Raw genomic sequence first — 12,076 nt, 5'->3', positions numbered from 1 at the left:
AAAAAAAATTTGCTCATTTTTTTCTATATCTGGGTCTTACAGGGTTAAGGTCACATTTTTGAGTCCATAGACATACAAGTTTTATATGTCTGCGTTCAGAACAACTTTATCTATCTGGTGATGCTTTCAGATTGAAGATTGGACCCACGGTTTGGGAATTGGAAGGACTAGTTCGAGAAACTTTCAACCCATTTTGCTGTCTGTGTCAGCTGCAGCTCTCATTAATTAGCATAACAAAAGCTTCACTCTGACAGTCTGTGTGTCAGAGTGAAGTGTGTGTGTGTGTGTGTGTGTGTGTGTGTGTGTGTGTGTGTGTGTGTGTGTGTGCGTGCGCATGTGTGTGGTCACACACACATGACAGTATAACATTCACCAAACTGTCCAGCTCATGGTGCTCATTCCTAAAACTGAAAAAGAAATGCCTGATACCAAAAACCTGTAAATACAAGATGTCCTGGTGAAACTCTTTTAACTCATTAAGAATTGGAATACATGTAGTCCTGCTCAGTTTCTCCACTGACATTAACTAGTATATGTTTGTGTCTGCTTGCTGCACTTATATCCTCACAGCACCCAGTACACATCACTCACGCTTTCACTAGGTCACATGATTTCAAATTAATAAGGATGTGTTGTTTGATCATCACACATGTCAAAGTTTCATTAGGTCACATGGCTTATGTCTACAACTTTCAAAATATAAGCTCACACCACCTTCATAAGAGAGTTTAACCCTGCGGGCCCCCTTATAAAAAAATCACACCTGTCCCCTTCGGGACGGTGTGAACAACTAAAAAATATTAAATATTAATATATTTCTCTACATTTTTTTTGCTTAAATCTTTTAACCAAGTTGTACTCAGATTATGCATATCAAATATTCATTCCTTTTGAGGATTTTCACAATTTATTTGCCATTTTATTTACATGTAGTCAGTGTTACTTTAATGAAAAAAAACATGAATTAAGATTAACTATATAATAAATGTTGGATGGATCTTTTTATTTTATTTATCACAGTCTGTGATATGTGAATGATAAATAACAACACCAATTTTGATGCATTATCATTTTTGGGGGCAGTTTCTATTTTTCAATAGACAGACACTGTTCCCCTTCAGGACTTTTTTTTGTCTTTGTTGAAAAACAACCATAAAAATATTAATTTTTTTTTTTTTTGATTTTTAACTCCTAGTCAGAGTATACATACCAAATATTCATTGTGGGTGTATGTATGAGAGAGAAAGACAGGGATATATTATATTATATATATATATATATATATATATATATATATATATATATATATATATATATATATATATATATATATGTAGAGAGAGAGAGAGAGAGAGACATGGAGAAAAAAAATAATGTAACCTTAAAGCAACCTGCAACTCATAATTTGCAGTTTTTAGCGACACAATTACAAACACACACACACACACACACTCCACTCCCTGCCCCCCCTCTATCTCTCTCTCTGTCTCTCTTTCTCCCCCCTCTGTCCTCTTTCTCCCTTCTCTCCCTCTCTGCATGTCGTTAACTTGGCCGTCTGTGTCTGTGTGTGTCATACTTCTACTGTTATAATACACATATGATTAGTGTCACATATGTATACAATCAGATATTAATTCAACATTTGTAGGTCTTAGTATATATTTGTTTCTGTTTGCTGCACTTAGACCCTCTCAACAGCCGGTACATATCACTCAAGCTTTCACTAGGTCACATGATTTCAATTGAATATGGAAGTGTTGTTTGATCATCACACACGTCAAAGTTTCATTAGATCACATGGCTTATGTACACAACTTGAGCTGGGGGATGACGGCGTGGGGGGACGACGGCGGGGGGCCGAGGTCCCTCCCAACGCTGCTTGCAGCTTTAATTAGGGACCTCGGTCCCTGAAAGGGCGAGGACCCTATTGTTCTTGTAGTGTTTATTATTCTTATTAGGGACCTCGGCTGAAGGGCGAGGACCCTCTTGTTCTTGTAGTGTTTATTATTATTATTATTATTATTATTATTATTATTATTGTTTCTTTCTTTCTTTCAGCGTACGCGACTTTCAACTGGAATTTGACCCCCTAAACATGCTCGAAAACTCACCAAAATTGGCACGCATGTCAGGACTGGCGAAAAATTTTATAAACTGATGAAATTAATCTGAAAAGTGCCAAATTGGGCTCTCTAGCGCCACCTAGAAACACAAAAATGGCCGCTGTAGCCAGTAGGAACGTCGTAGGAAGATCAAACCAAAACAGCCTCGTTCGTCTCATCAAGACCTACAAATCACGCGCTCGCACCCATGACCTAACTCCAACAGGAAGTGAGCTATTTCCCTTTCAAAATAAGAGTTTTCCTCAAAAAAAAAAATTCCTTTAAAAATCAACTAGTCCAACACCGTTTATCGTATCGGCTTCAAACTTGCACAGATTATTGTTCAACGTGTCCTTATCAATTATTGTGCGTAACTTTTTCAATCCTCGACTGGTTTGGATGTTATGGCGCGTTTCAGGTGATGTGCGCCAAAACCTCCTGATGATTTGTTGTGCCACCTAGACACACTAAAATGCCCGGTGTGACGGGTAGGAACCACTTAGAAAGACCAAACCAAAACTGTCTCGTTCGTCTCATCAAGACCTACAAATGTCGCACTGCAACCCCTGACCTAACTCCAACAGGAAGTGAGCTGTCGGTCTTTGAATGTAAGATGGCGTTTTGACAAATTCTGTCGATCAAAAATTATTTGCTCCTACACCGTTTATCATAACTGCTTCAAACTTGCACAAATTACAGCTCTACCCCTGCTGAACATTACTTGTGAAGGACGTTGTCATAACTTGAACGGTTTGGATTTTAGAAGCGTTAGAAGGTGCAGGACACAACTCCTCATGATGATCTCTGGAAGAAAAGATGAGGACCAACACACTGTAAACTTGTGATTAAGGTGACATTTTTCAGTCCATAGACATACAAGCTTTATATGTTTGCGTTCAGAACAAATTTATCTATCTGGTGATGCTTTCAGATTTAAGATGGGACCCACGGTTTGGCATCTGGAAGGATTTGTTTGAGAAAGTTTCAAGCCATTCTGCTCTGTGTCTGAGCTGCATGCAGTCCTTAATTAGCATAACAAAGGCTTCACTCTGACACACTGTCAGAGTGAAGTGTGTGTGGTCACACAGACATGACAGTATAACATTTACCAAACTCATTCCTAAAACTTTGTCATACTTATGTGACAATAATCATATGTGTATAATAACAGTAGAATTATGGCACACACAGACAGACACGGACACACAGAGACACACAGACAGACAGACACCCACACACACACACTCCACTCCCTTTTATTATACACATATGATTAGTGTCACATATGTATACAATCAGATATTAATTCAACATATTGTACACACACTCCACTCCCTGCACCCCCCCCTCTCTCTCTGTCTCTCTCTCTCCCCCCTCTGTCCTCGTTCTCCATTGTCTCCCTCTCTGCTTGTCTAACACGGTCATCTATGTATGTGTGTGTTATACTTCTACTGTTATTATACACATATGATTATTGTCACATATGTATACTATCAGATATTAATTCAACATATTGTACCACAATTGCTAGAATTATAATTTTAATATTATTGCTTTCATTAATGTTGTTGTAAGCTACTGTCATGATCATCTCTCCTGCATCTCTCTCTGTCTCCCTTCTGTCTCATGGGGTCCTGAGGATAGAGGATGTTGTATGCTGTAAAGCCCTGTGAGGCAAATTGTGATTTGTGTGATATTGATTGATTGATTGATCGATATTTGTTTCTTGACTCAACAGCATTCAGTGACAGTATTTCAGTTACAGATGTAGTAAATTTAAAGACTCTGCAATGTTGCACCATTGCTCACTCAGAAATATTAACAAATAATTTGCAATATTAGGCTATAGGAATTATGTTCCATCAGTGTGACTAATAACATCATTGATAGAGATTATTAGTCATTGATAGTACGTCTTTGAAGCGTCATAAAGATTTTTAAAATGTAAACAATAAGACCTACATATTATGAGCATTAAACATTTCAGAGCTGATCTGACAGACTGACAGTCTGGTCCTTGTGCACAGTGTTATTAAAACAAATAAATATAAAAACGACAGAGGTTTGATTTGATCATCACACATGTCAACGTTTCATTAGGTCACATGGCTTATGTCTACAAATTGCAAAGTATATGCTCACACCACCTTCATAAGAACCCTTTACAGTTTTTAAAACTGAGTTTGACTTATGATTCTGGCTATTGTGGTACAACATGTGGGAAGTATATATTAATATCTGATGGTATACATATGACAATAATCATATGTCTACAATAGCAGTAGAAGTATGGCACACACAGACAGACACAGACAGACACACACTCCACTCCCTGTTCTCTCTCTCTCTCTCTCTCTCTCTCTCTCTCTCTCTCTCCCCCCTCTGTCCTCTTTCTCCCTTCTCTCCCTCCCAACACACTGTAAACCTGTGATTAAGGTGACATTTTTCAGTCCATAGACATACAAGCTTTATATTTTTGCGTTCAGAACAAATTTATCTATCTGGTGATGTTTTCAGATTGAAGATGGGACCCACGGTTTGGCATCTGGAAGGATTTGTTTGAGAAAGTTTCAAGCCATTCTGCTCTGTGTCTGAGCTGCATGCAGTCCTTAATTAGCATAACAAAGGCTTCACTCTGACAGTCTGTGTGTCAGAGTGAAGTGTGTATGTGTGTGGTCACACACACATGAGGTTTTAAATTACTTTAAAAATGACCTTAAAAGTATTTCCATGTATTTTATCAATTTTATGTCTCTGAACCCAAGAGACTGACCTGGAGGGTTGCAGTAAATCACCTCATTTCAAGTACAAGTCAGTAACAGTGTTACAAACATCAGGAAAGAATATACATCTTTGAGGAAATGTTACATTCAACAACACAGTAGTCTCATCAAACACTTTCTTTTGATGTAATTGACAGAAAAATTAAATGCTGTGTATTTGATGCATACAACATTATGTATACTTCGTGCAATCTGTAACTTTGTCTGCCACAAACAGGAAGTATGTGAACGTGAGATATGTCAATATGTCAGCAAACTCTCTCTCTCTCCCTCCCTGTCCCTCCATCTCTCTCTCTCTCTCTCTCTCATGTCCTGTTACTGCATGTCAGTAACTTGGCCTCTTCTCCAGAGCCTTTGTGCTCCACTGTCTTGCAGGTTAACTTCTATCACAAACTGTCAAAGTTTCATTAGGTCACATGGCTTATGTCTACAAATTGCAAAATATACGCTCACACCACCTTCATAAGAACCCTTTACAGTTTTTAAAACTGAGTTTGACTTATGATTCTGGCTATTGTGGTACAACATGTGGGAAGTATGTATTAATATCTGATAGTATACATATGTGACAATAATCATATGTGTATAATAACAGTAGAAGTATGGCACACACAGACACACACAGACAAACACACACACTCACACACACACACTCCACTCCTTATCCCCCCTCTCTCTCTCTCTCTCTCTCTCTCTCTCCTCCCTCTGTCCTCTTTCTCTCGTCTCTCCCTCTCTGCATGTTGAGAACTGGGCCGTCTATGTCTGTCTGTCTGTGTGTGTCATACTTCTAGTGTTATTATACACATATTATTAGTGTCACATATGTATACAATCAGATTTTAATTCAACATTTGTAGGTCTTAGTATATATTTGTGTCTGTTTGCTGCACTTAGATCCTCAAAGCAGCCAGTACACATCACTCAAGCTTTCACTAGGTCACATGATTTCAAATGAATATGGATGTGTTGTTTGATCATCACACATGTCAAAGTTTCATTAGGTCACATGGCTTGTGTCTACAAGTTTCAAATTATGAGCTCACACCACCTTCATAAGAACCTTGCATTTTTAACCCTGCGGGACATCTTATAAAAAATCACACCTGTCCCCTTTGGAACGGTGTGGACAACTAAAAAATATTAAATATTAATATATTTCTCTACATTTTTTTGCTTAAATCTTTTAACCAAGTTGTACTCAGATTATGCATATCAAATATTCATTCCTTTTGAGGATTTTCACAATTTATTTGCCATTTTATTTACATGAAGTCACTGTTACTTTAATGAAAAAAAAACATGAATTAAAATTAACTATATAATAAATGTTGGATGGATTTTTTTATTTTATTTACCACAGTCTGTGATATGTGAATGATAAATAACAACACCAATTTTGATGCATTATCATTTTTGGGGGCAGTTTCTATTTTTCAATAAAAAATAGACACTGTTCCCTTCAGGACTTTTTTTTGTCTTTGTTGAAAAACAACCATAAAAATATAATTTTGTTTTTTTTTTGATTTTTAACTCCTAGTCAGAGTATACATACCAAATATTCATTGTGGGTGTATGTATGAGAGAGAAAGACAGGGAGAGAGAGATAGACAGAGAGAGAGAGAGAGAGACAGAGAGACATGGAGAAAAAAAATAATGTAACCTTAGAGCAACCTGCAGCTCATAATTTGCAAATTTTAGCGACACAATAACACTCACACACACACAAACACTCCACTCCCTCTCCCCCTTCTCTCTCTCTGTCTCTCTTTCTCCCCCCTCTCTCCTCTCTCTCCCTTCTCTCCCTCTCTGCTTGTCACTAACTGCCGTACTGCATATCAGTAACTCGACCTCTTCTCCAGAGCCTTTGTGTTCCACTGTCTTGCAGGTTAATTTCTATCACAGCGGTGCCTGGATAGTGTGGTGTGTGTGGTTGTGTTGCTGCTGTGGTGTCAAATGCATCCTGCTGATTCTGTTATCATTAGTCATTCGTCAAACTGAACTTGAAGTGCCTGTGCTGTCACCTAAGTACGTGGTCATTAATTAGCATAACAATGGCTTCACTCTGACAGACACAGGCCTGTGTGTGTTTGTGTGTGTGTGTTGTTTGATCATCGCACATGTCAAAGTTTCATTAGGTCACATGGCTTACGTCTGCAACTTGAGCTGGGGGACGACGGCGGGGGGCCGAGGTCCCTCCCAACGCTGCTTGCAGCTTTAATTAGGGACCTCGGCTGAAGGGCGAGGACCCTATTGTTCTTGTAAGGTTTATTATTATTAGGGACCTCGGCTGAAGGGCGAGGACCCTATTGTTCTTGTAAGGTTTTTTATTATTAGGGACCTCGGCCTGAAAGGGCGAGGACCCTCTTGTTCTTGTAGTGTTTATTATTATTATTATTATTATTATTATTATTGTTTCTTTCTTTCTTTCAGCGTACGCGACTTTCAACTGGAATTTGACCCCCTAAACATGCTCAAAAACTCACCAAAATTGGCACGCATGTCAGGACTGGCGAAAAATTTTATAACATGAAAAAATTAATCTGAAAAGTGCCAAAATGGGCTCTCTAGCGCCACCTATCAGTCTGGACCACTAAAATGGCCGCTGCAGCCAGCAGGAACGTCGTAGGAAGATCAAACCAAAACAGCCGTGTTCGTCTCATCAAGACCTACAAATCACGCACTCGCACCTTTGACCTAAATCCAACAGGAAGTGAGCTATTTCCTTTCAAAGTAAGATTTTTCCGAAAAAAAAGAAATTCCTTTAAAAAACATCTCCTCCTACACCGTTTATCGTATCGGCTTCAGACTCGCACAGATTATTCTTCAACGTGTCCTTATCAATTATTGTGCGTAACTTTTTCAGTCCTCAAATGGTTTGGATATAATGGCGTGTTACAGGTGATGTGCTCCCAACCCTCCTGAGGATTTGTTGTGCCACCTGGACCCACGAAAATGCCCGCTGTGACGGGTAGGAACCACTTAGAAAGACCAAACCAAAACTGTCTCGTTCGTCTCATAAAGACCTACAAATGTCGCGCTGCAACCCCTGACCTAACTCCAACAGGAAGTGAGCTGTCGGTCTTTGAATGTAAGATGGCTTTTTTCACAAATTCTGTCGATCAAAAATTATTTGCTCCTACACCGTTTATCATAACTGCTTCAAACTTGCACAAATTACAGCTCTACCCCTGCTGAACATTACTTGTGAAGGACTTTGTCATAACTTGAACGGTTTGGATTTTAGAAGCGTTAGAAGGTGCAGGACACAACTCCTCATGATGATCTCTGGAAGAAAAGATGAGGGCCAACACACTGTAAACCTGTGATTAAGGTGACATTTTTCAGGCCATAGACATACAAGCTTTATATGTTTGCGTTCAGAACAAATTTATCTATCTGGTGATGCTTTCAGATTGAAGATGGGACCCACGGTTTGGCATCTGGAAGGATTTGTTTGAGAAAGTTTCAAGCCATTCTGCTCTGTGTGTCAGCTGCATGCAGTCCTTAATTAGCATAACAAAGGCTTCACTCTGACAGTCTGTGTGTCAGAGTGAAGTGTGTATGTGTGTGGTCACACACACATGAGGTTTTAAATTACTTTAAAAATGACCTTAAAAGTATTTCCATGTATTTTATCAATTTATATCTCTGAAACCAAGAGACTGACCTGGAGGGTTACAGTAAATCACCTCATTTCAAGTACAAGTCAGTAACAGTGTTACAAACATCAGGAAAGAATATACATCTTTGAGGAAATGTTACATTCAACAACATAGTAGTCTCATCAAACACCTTTCTTTTTATGTAATTGACAGAAAAATTAAATGTAGTCTTTTTGATGCATACAACATTATGTATACTGAGTGCAATCTGTAACTCCCTCTGCCAAAAACAGGAAGTATGTAAACATGTGAGATATGTCAAAATGTCAGCAAACACTCTCTCTCCCTCCCTGTCCCCCCATCTCTCTGTCTCATGTCCTGTTACTGCATGTCACTAACTCAGCCATACTGCATGTCAGTAACTCGGCCTCTTCTCCAGAGCCTTTGTGCTCCAGTGTCTCGCAGGTTGACTTCTATCACAGCGGTGCCTGGATAGTGTGATGTGTGAGGAATTTTCGAAATATAAGCTCACAATACCTTCAAAAGCACCCTTTACATGTGACATTGAGCTTGACAATGATTGCATACATTAGTTGTATACCCAAGCTTTTAACAGATGAAGAGGTTTTAAATTATTGTAAAAATAACCATAAATGTATTTCCATTTATTTGCACTAATTTGATTTCTCTTAATTCAAGTGATTGACGTGGAGGGTTAGAGCAAATTACATAATTTCAAGTGCAAGTCAATCATAGGAAAGAATCTATTTCTTTGAGGAAATGATATATGAAAAATTACAAGCTATTTTGTTTAATAACTGATGAGTCTTTGTAAAAATCATTGTCTTTTGTTATTCACTGTCCTTTATAATTCATGATTTTTCCATGGTAATGTTCTGGTATTGTGTTAAAATTTTGTTTGTAGTTATGCATTGTTATATTTGCAGTATAATGTTTACATAGCAAACCAGAGTGAAGTGTGTGTGTGTGTGTGTGTGTGTGTGTGTGTGTGTGTGTGTGTGGTCACACAGACATGACAGTATAACATTTACCAAACTCATTCCTAAAACTCTGAAAGAAATGCCTGATACCAAAAACCTGTAAATACAAGATGTCCTGGTGAAAGTCTTTTAACTCATGAAGAATGGGAATATATGTAGTCCTGCTCACTTTCTCCACTGACATTAACTAGTATATATTTGTGTGTGATTGCTGCACCTAGATCCTCAAAGCAGCCAGTTCACATCACTCAAACTTTCACTAGGTCACATGAATTCAAGTGAATATGTATGTGTTGTTTGATCATCACACATGTCAAAGTTTCATTAGGTCACATGGCTTATGTCTACAGCTTTCAAAATATACGCTCACACCACCTTCATAAGAACCCTTTACAGTTTTTAAAATTGAGTTTTACTTATGATTCTGGCTATTGTGGTACAACATGTGGGAAGTATATATTAATATCTGATGGTATACATATGACAATAATCATATGTCTATAATAGCAGTAGAAGTATGGCACACACAGACAGACACAGACACACACAGAGACACACACACACACACACACACACACACACACACACACACACACACACACACACCCTATCCCCTCTCTCTCTCTCTCTCTCTCTCTCTCTCTCTCTCTCTCTCTCTCTCTCTCCTCCCTCTGTCCTCTTTCTCTCGTCTCTCCCTCTCTGCATGTTGAGAACTCGGCCGTCTATGTCTGTCTGTCTGTGTGTGTCATACTTCTAGTGTTATTATACACATATTATTAGTGTCACATATGTATACAATCAGATTTTAATTCAACATTTGTAGGTCTTAGTATATATTTGTGTCTGTTTGCTGCACTTAGATCCTCAAAGCAGCCAGTACACATCACTCAAGCTTTCACTAGGTCACATGATTTCAAATGAATTTGGATGTGTTGTTTGATCATCACACATGTCAAAGTTTCATTAGGTCACATGGCTTGTGTCTACAAGTTTCAAATTATAAGCTCACACCACCTTCATAAGAAACTTGCATTTTTAACCCTGCGGGCCCCCTTATAAAAAATCACACCTGTCCCCTTCGGAACGGTGTGAACAACAGAAAAATATTAAATATTAACATATTTCTCTACATTTTTTTGCTTAAATCTTTTAAGCAACTTGTTCTCAGATTATGCATATCTAATATTCATTCCTTTTGAGGATTTTCACAATATATTTGCCATTTTATTTACATGAAGTCACTGTTACTTTAATGAAAAAACATGAATTAAGATTAACTATATAATAAATGTTGGATGGATTTTTTTATTTTATTTATCACAGTCTGTGATATGTGAATGATAAATAACAACACCAATTTTGATGCATTATCATTTTTGGGGGCATTTTAAATTTTTCAATAAAAATATACAATGTTCCCCTTCAGGACTTATTTTTGTCTTTGTTGAAAAACAACCATAAAAATATTAATTTTTTTTTTTGATTTTTAACTCCTAGTCAGAGTATACATACCAAATATTCATTGTGGGTGTATGTATGAGAGAGAAAGACAGGGAGATATATTATATATATATATATATATATATATATATATATATATGTAGAGAGAGAGAGAGAGAGAGAGACATGGAGAAAAAAAATAATGTAACCTTAAAGCAACCTGCAGTTCATAATTTGCAAATTTTAGCGACACAATTACACTCACATACACACACACACACACACACACTCCACTCCCTGTCCCCCCTCTCTCTCTCTCTCTCTGTCTCTCTTTCTCCCCCCTCTCCCCTCTCTCTCCCTTCTCTCCCTCTCTGCATGTCACTAACTCTGCCGTGCTGCATGTCAGTAGTATACATACCAAATATTCATTGTGGGTGTATGTATGAGAGAGAAAGACAGAGAGAGAGAGATAGACAGAGAGAGAGACAGAGAGAGAGAGAGAGAGAGACATGGAGAAAAAAAATAATGTAACCTTAGAGCAACCTGCAGGTCATAATTTGCAAATTTTAGCGACACAATAACACTCACACACACACACAAACACTCCACTCCCTCTCCCCCCTCTCTCTCTCTCTGTCTCTCTTTCTCCCCCCTCTCTCCTCTCTCTCCCTTCTCTCCCTCTCTGCTTGTCACTAACTGCCGTACTGCATATCAGTAACTCGGCCTCTTCTCCAGAGCCTTTGTGTTCCACTGTCTTGCAGGTTAACTTCTATCACAGCGGTGCCTGGATAGTGTGGTGTGTGTGGTTGTGTTGCTGCTGTGGTGTCAAATGCGTCCTGCTGATTCTGTTATCATTAGTCATTAGTCAAACTGAACTTGAAGTGCCTGTGCTGTCACCTAAGTACATGGTCATTAATTAGCATAACAATGGCTTCACTCTGACAGACACAGGCCTGTCTGTGTTTGTGTGTGTGTGTTGTTTGATCATCGCACATGTCAAAGTTTCATTAGGTCACATGGATTAGGTCTGCAACTTGAGCTGGGGGACGACGGCGGGGGGCCGAGGTCCCTCCCAACGCTGCTTGCAGCTTTAATTATTATTATTGTTTCTTTCTTTCATTATACGCCACTTTGAACTGGAATTTGAC

General features: G+C 38.4%; 1 protein-coding gene across 8 annotated transcripts in view; it reads left to right on the top strand.

Annotated features, from left to right (window-relative positions):
• The window catches only part of LOC125887522 (cytosolic carboxypeptidase 4), a 668,935-nt gene that overhangs the window by 69,779 nt on the left and 587,080 nt on the right, over positions 1–12,076 (top strand). The window lies entirely within an intron of this gene.

This window comes from Epinephelus fuscoguttatus, linkage group LG4, assembly GCF_011397635.1.
Source record: "Epinephelus fuscoguttatus linkage group LG4, E.fuscoguttatus.final_Chr_v1".
Lineage (NCBI taxonomy): Eukaryota > Metazoa > Chordata > Actinopteri > Perciformes > Serranidae > Epinephelus > Epinephelus fuscoguttatus.
This window is presented reverse-complemented; position numbering and strand designations above follow the sequence as displayed.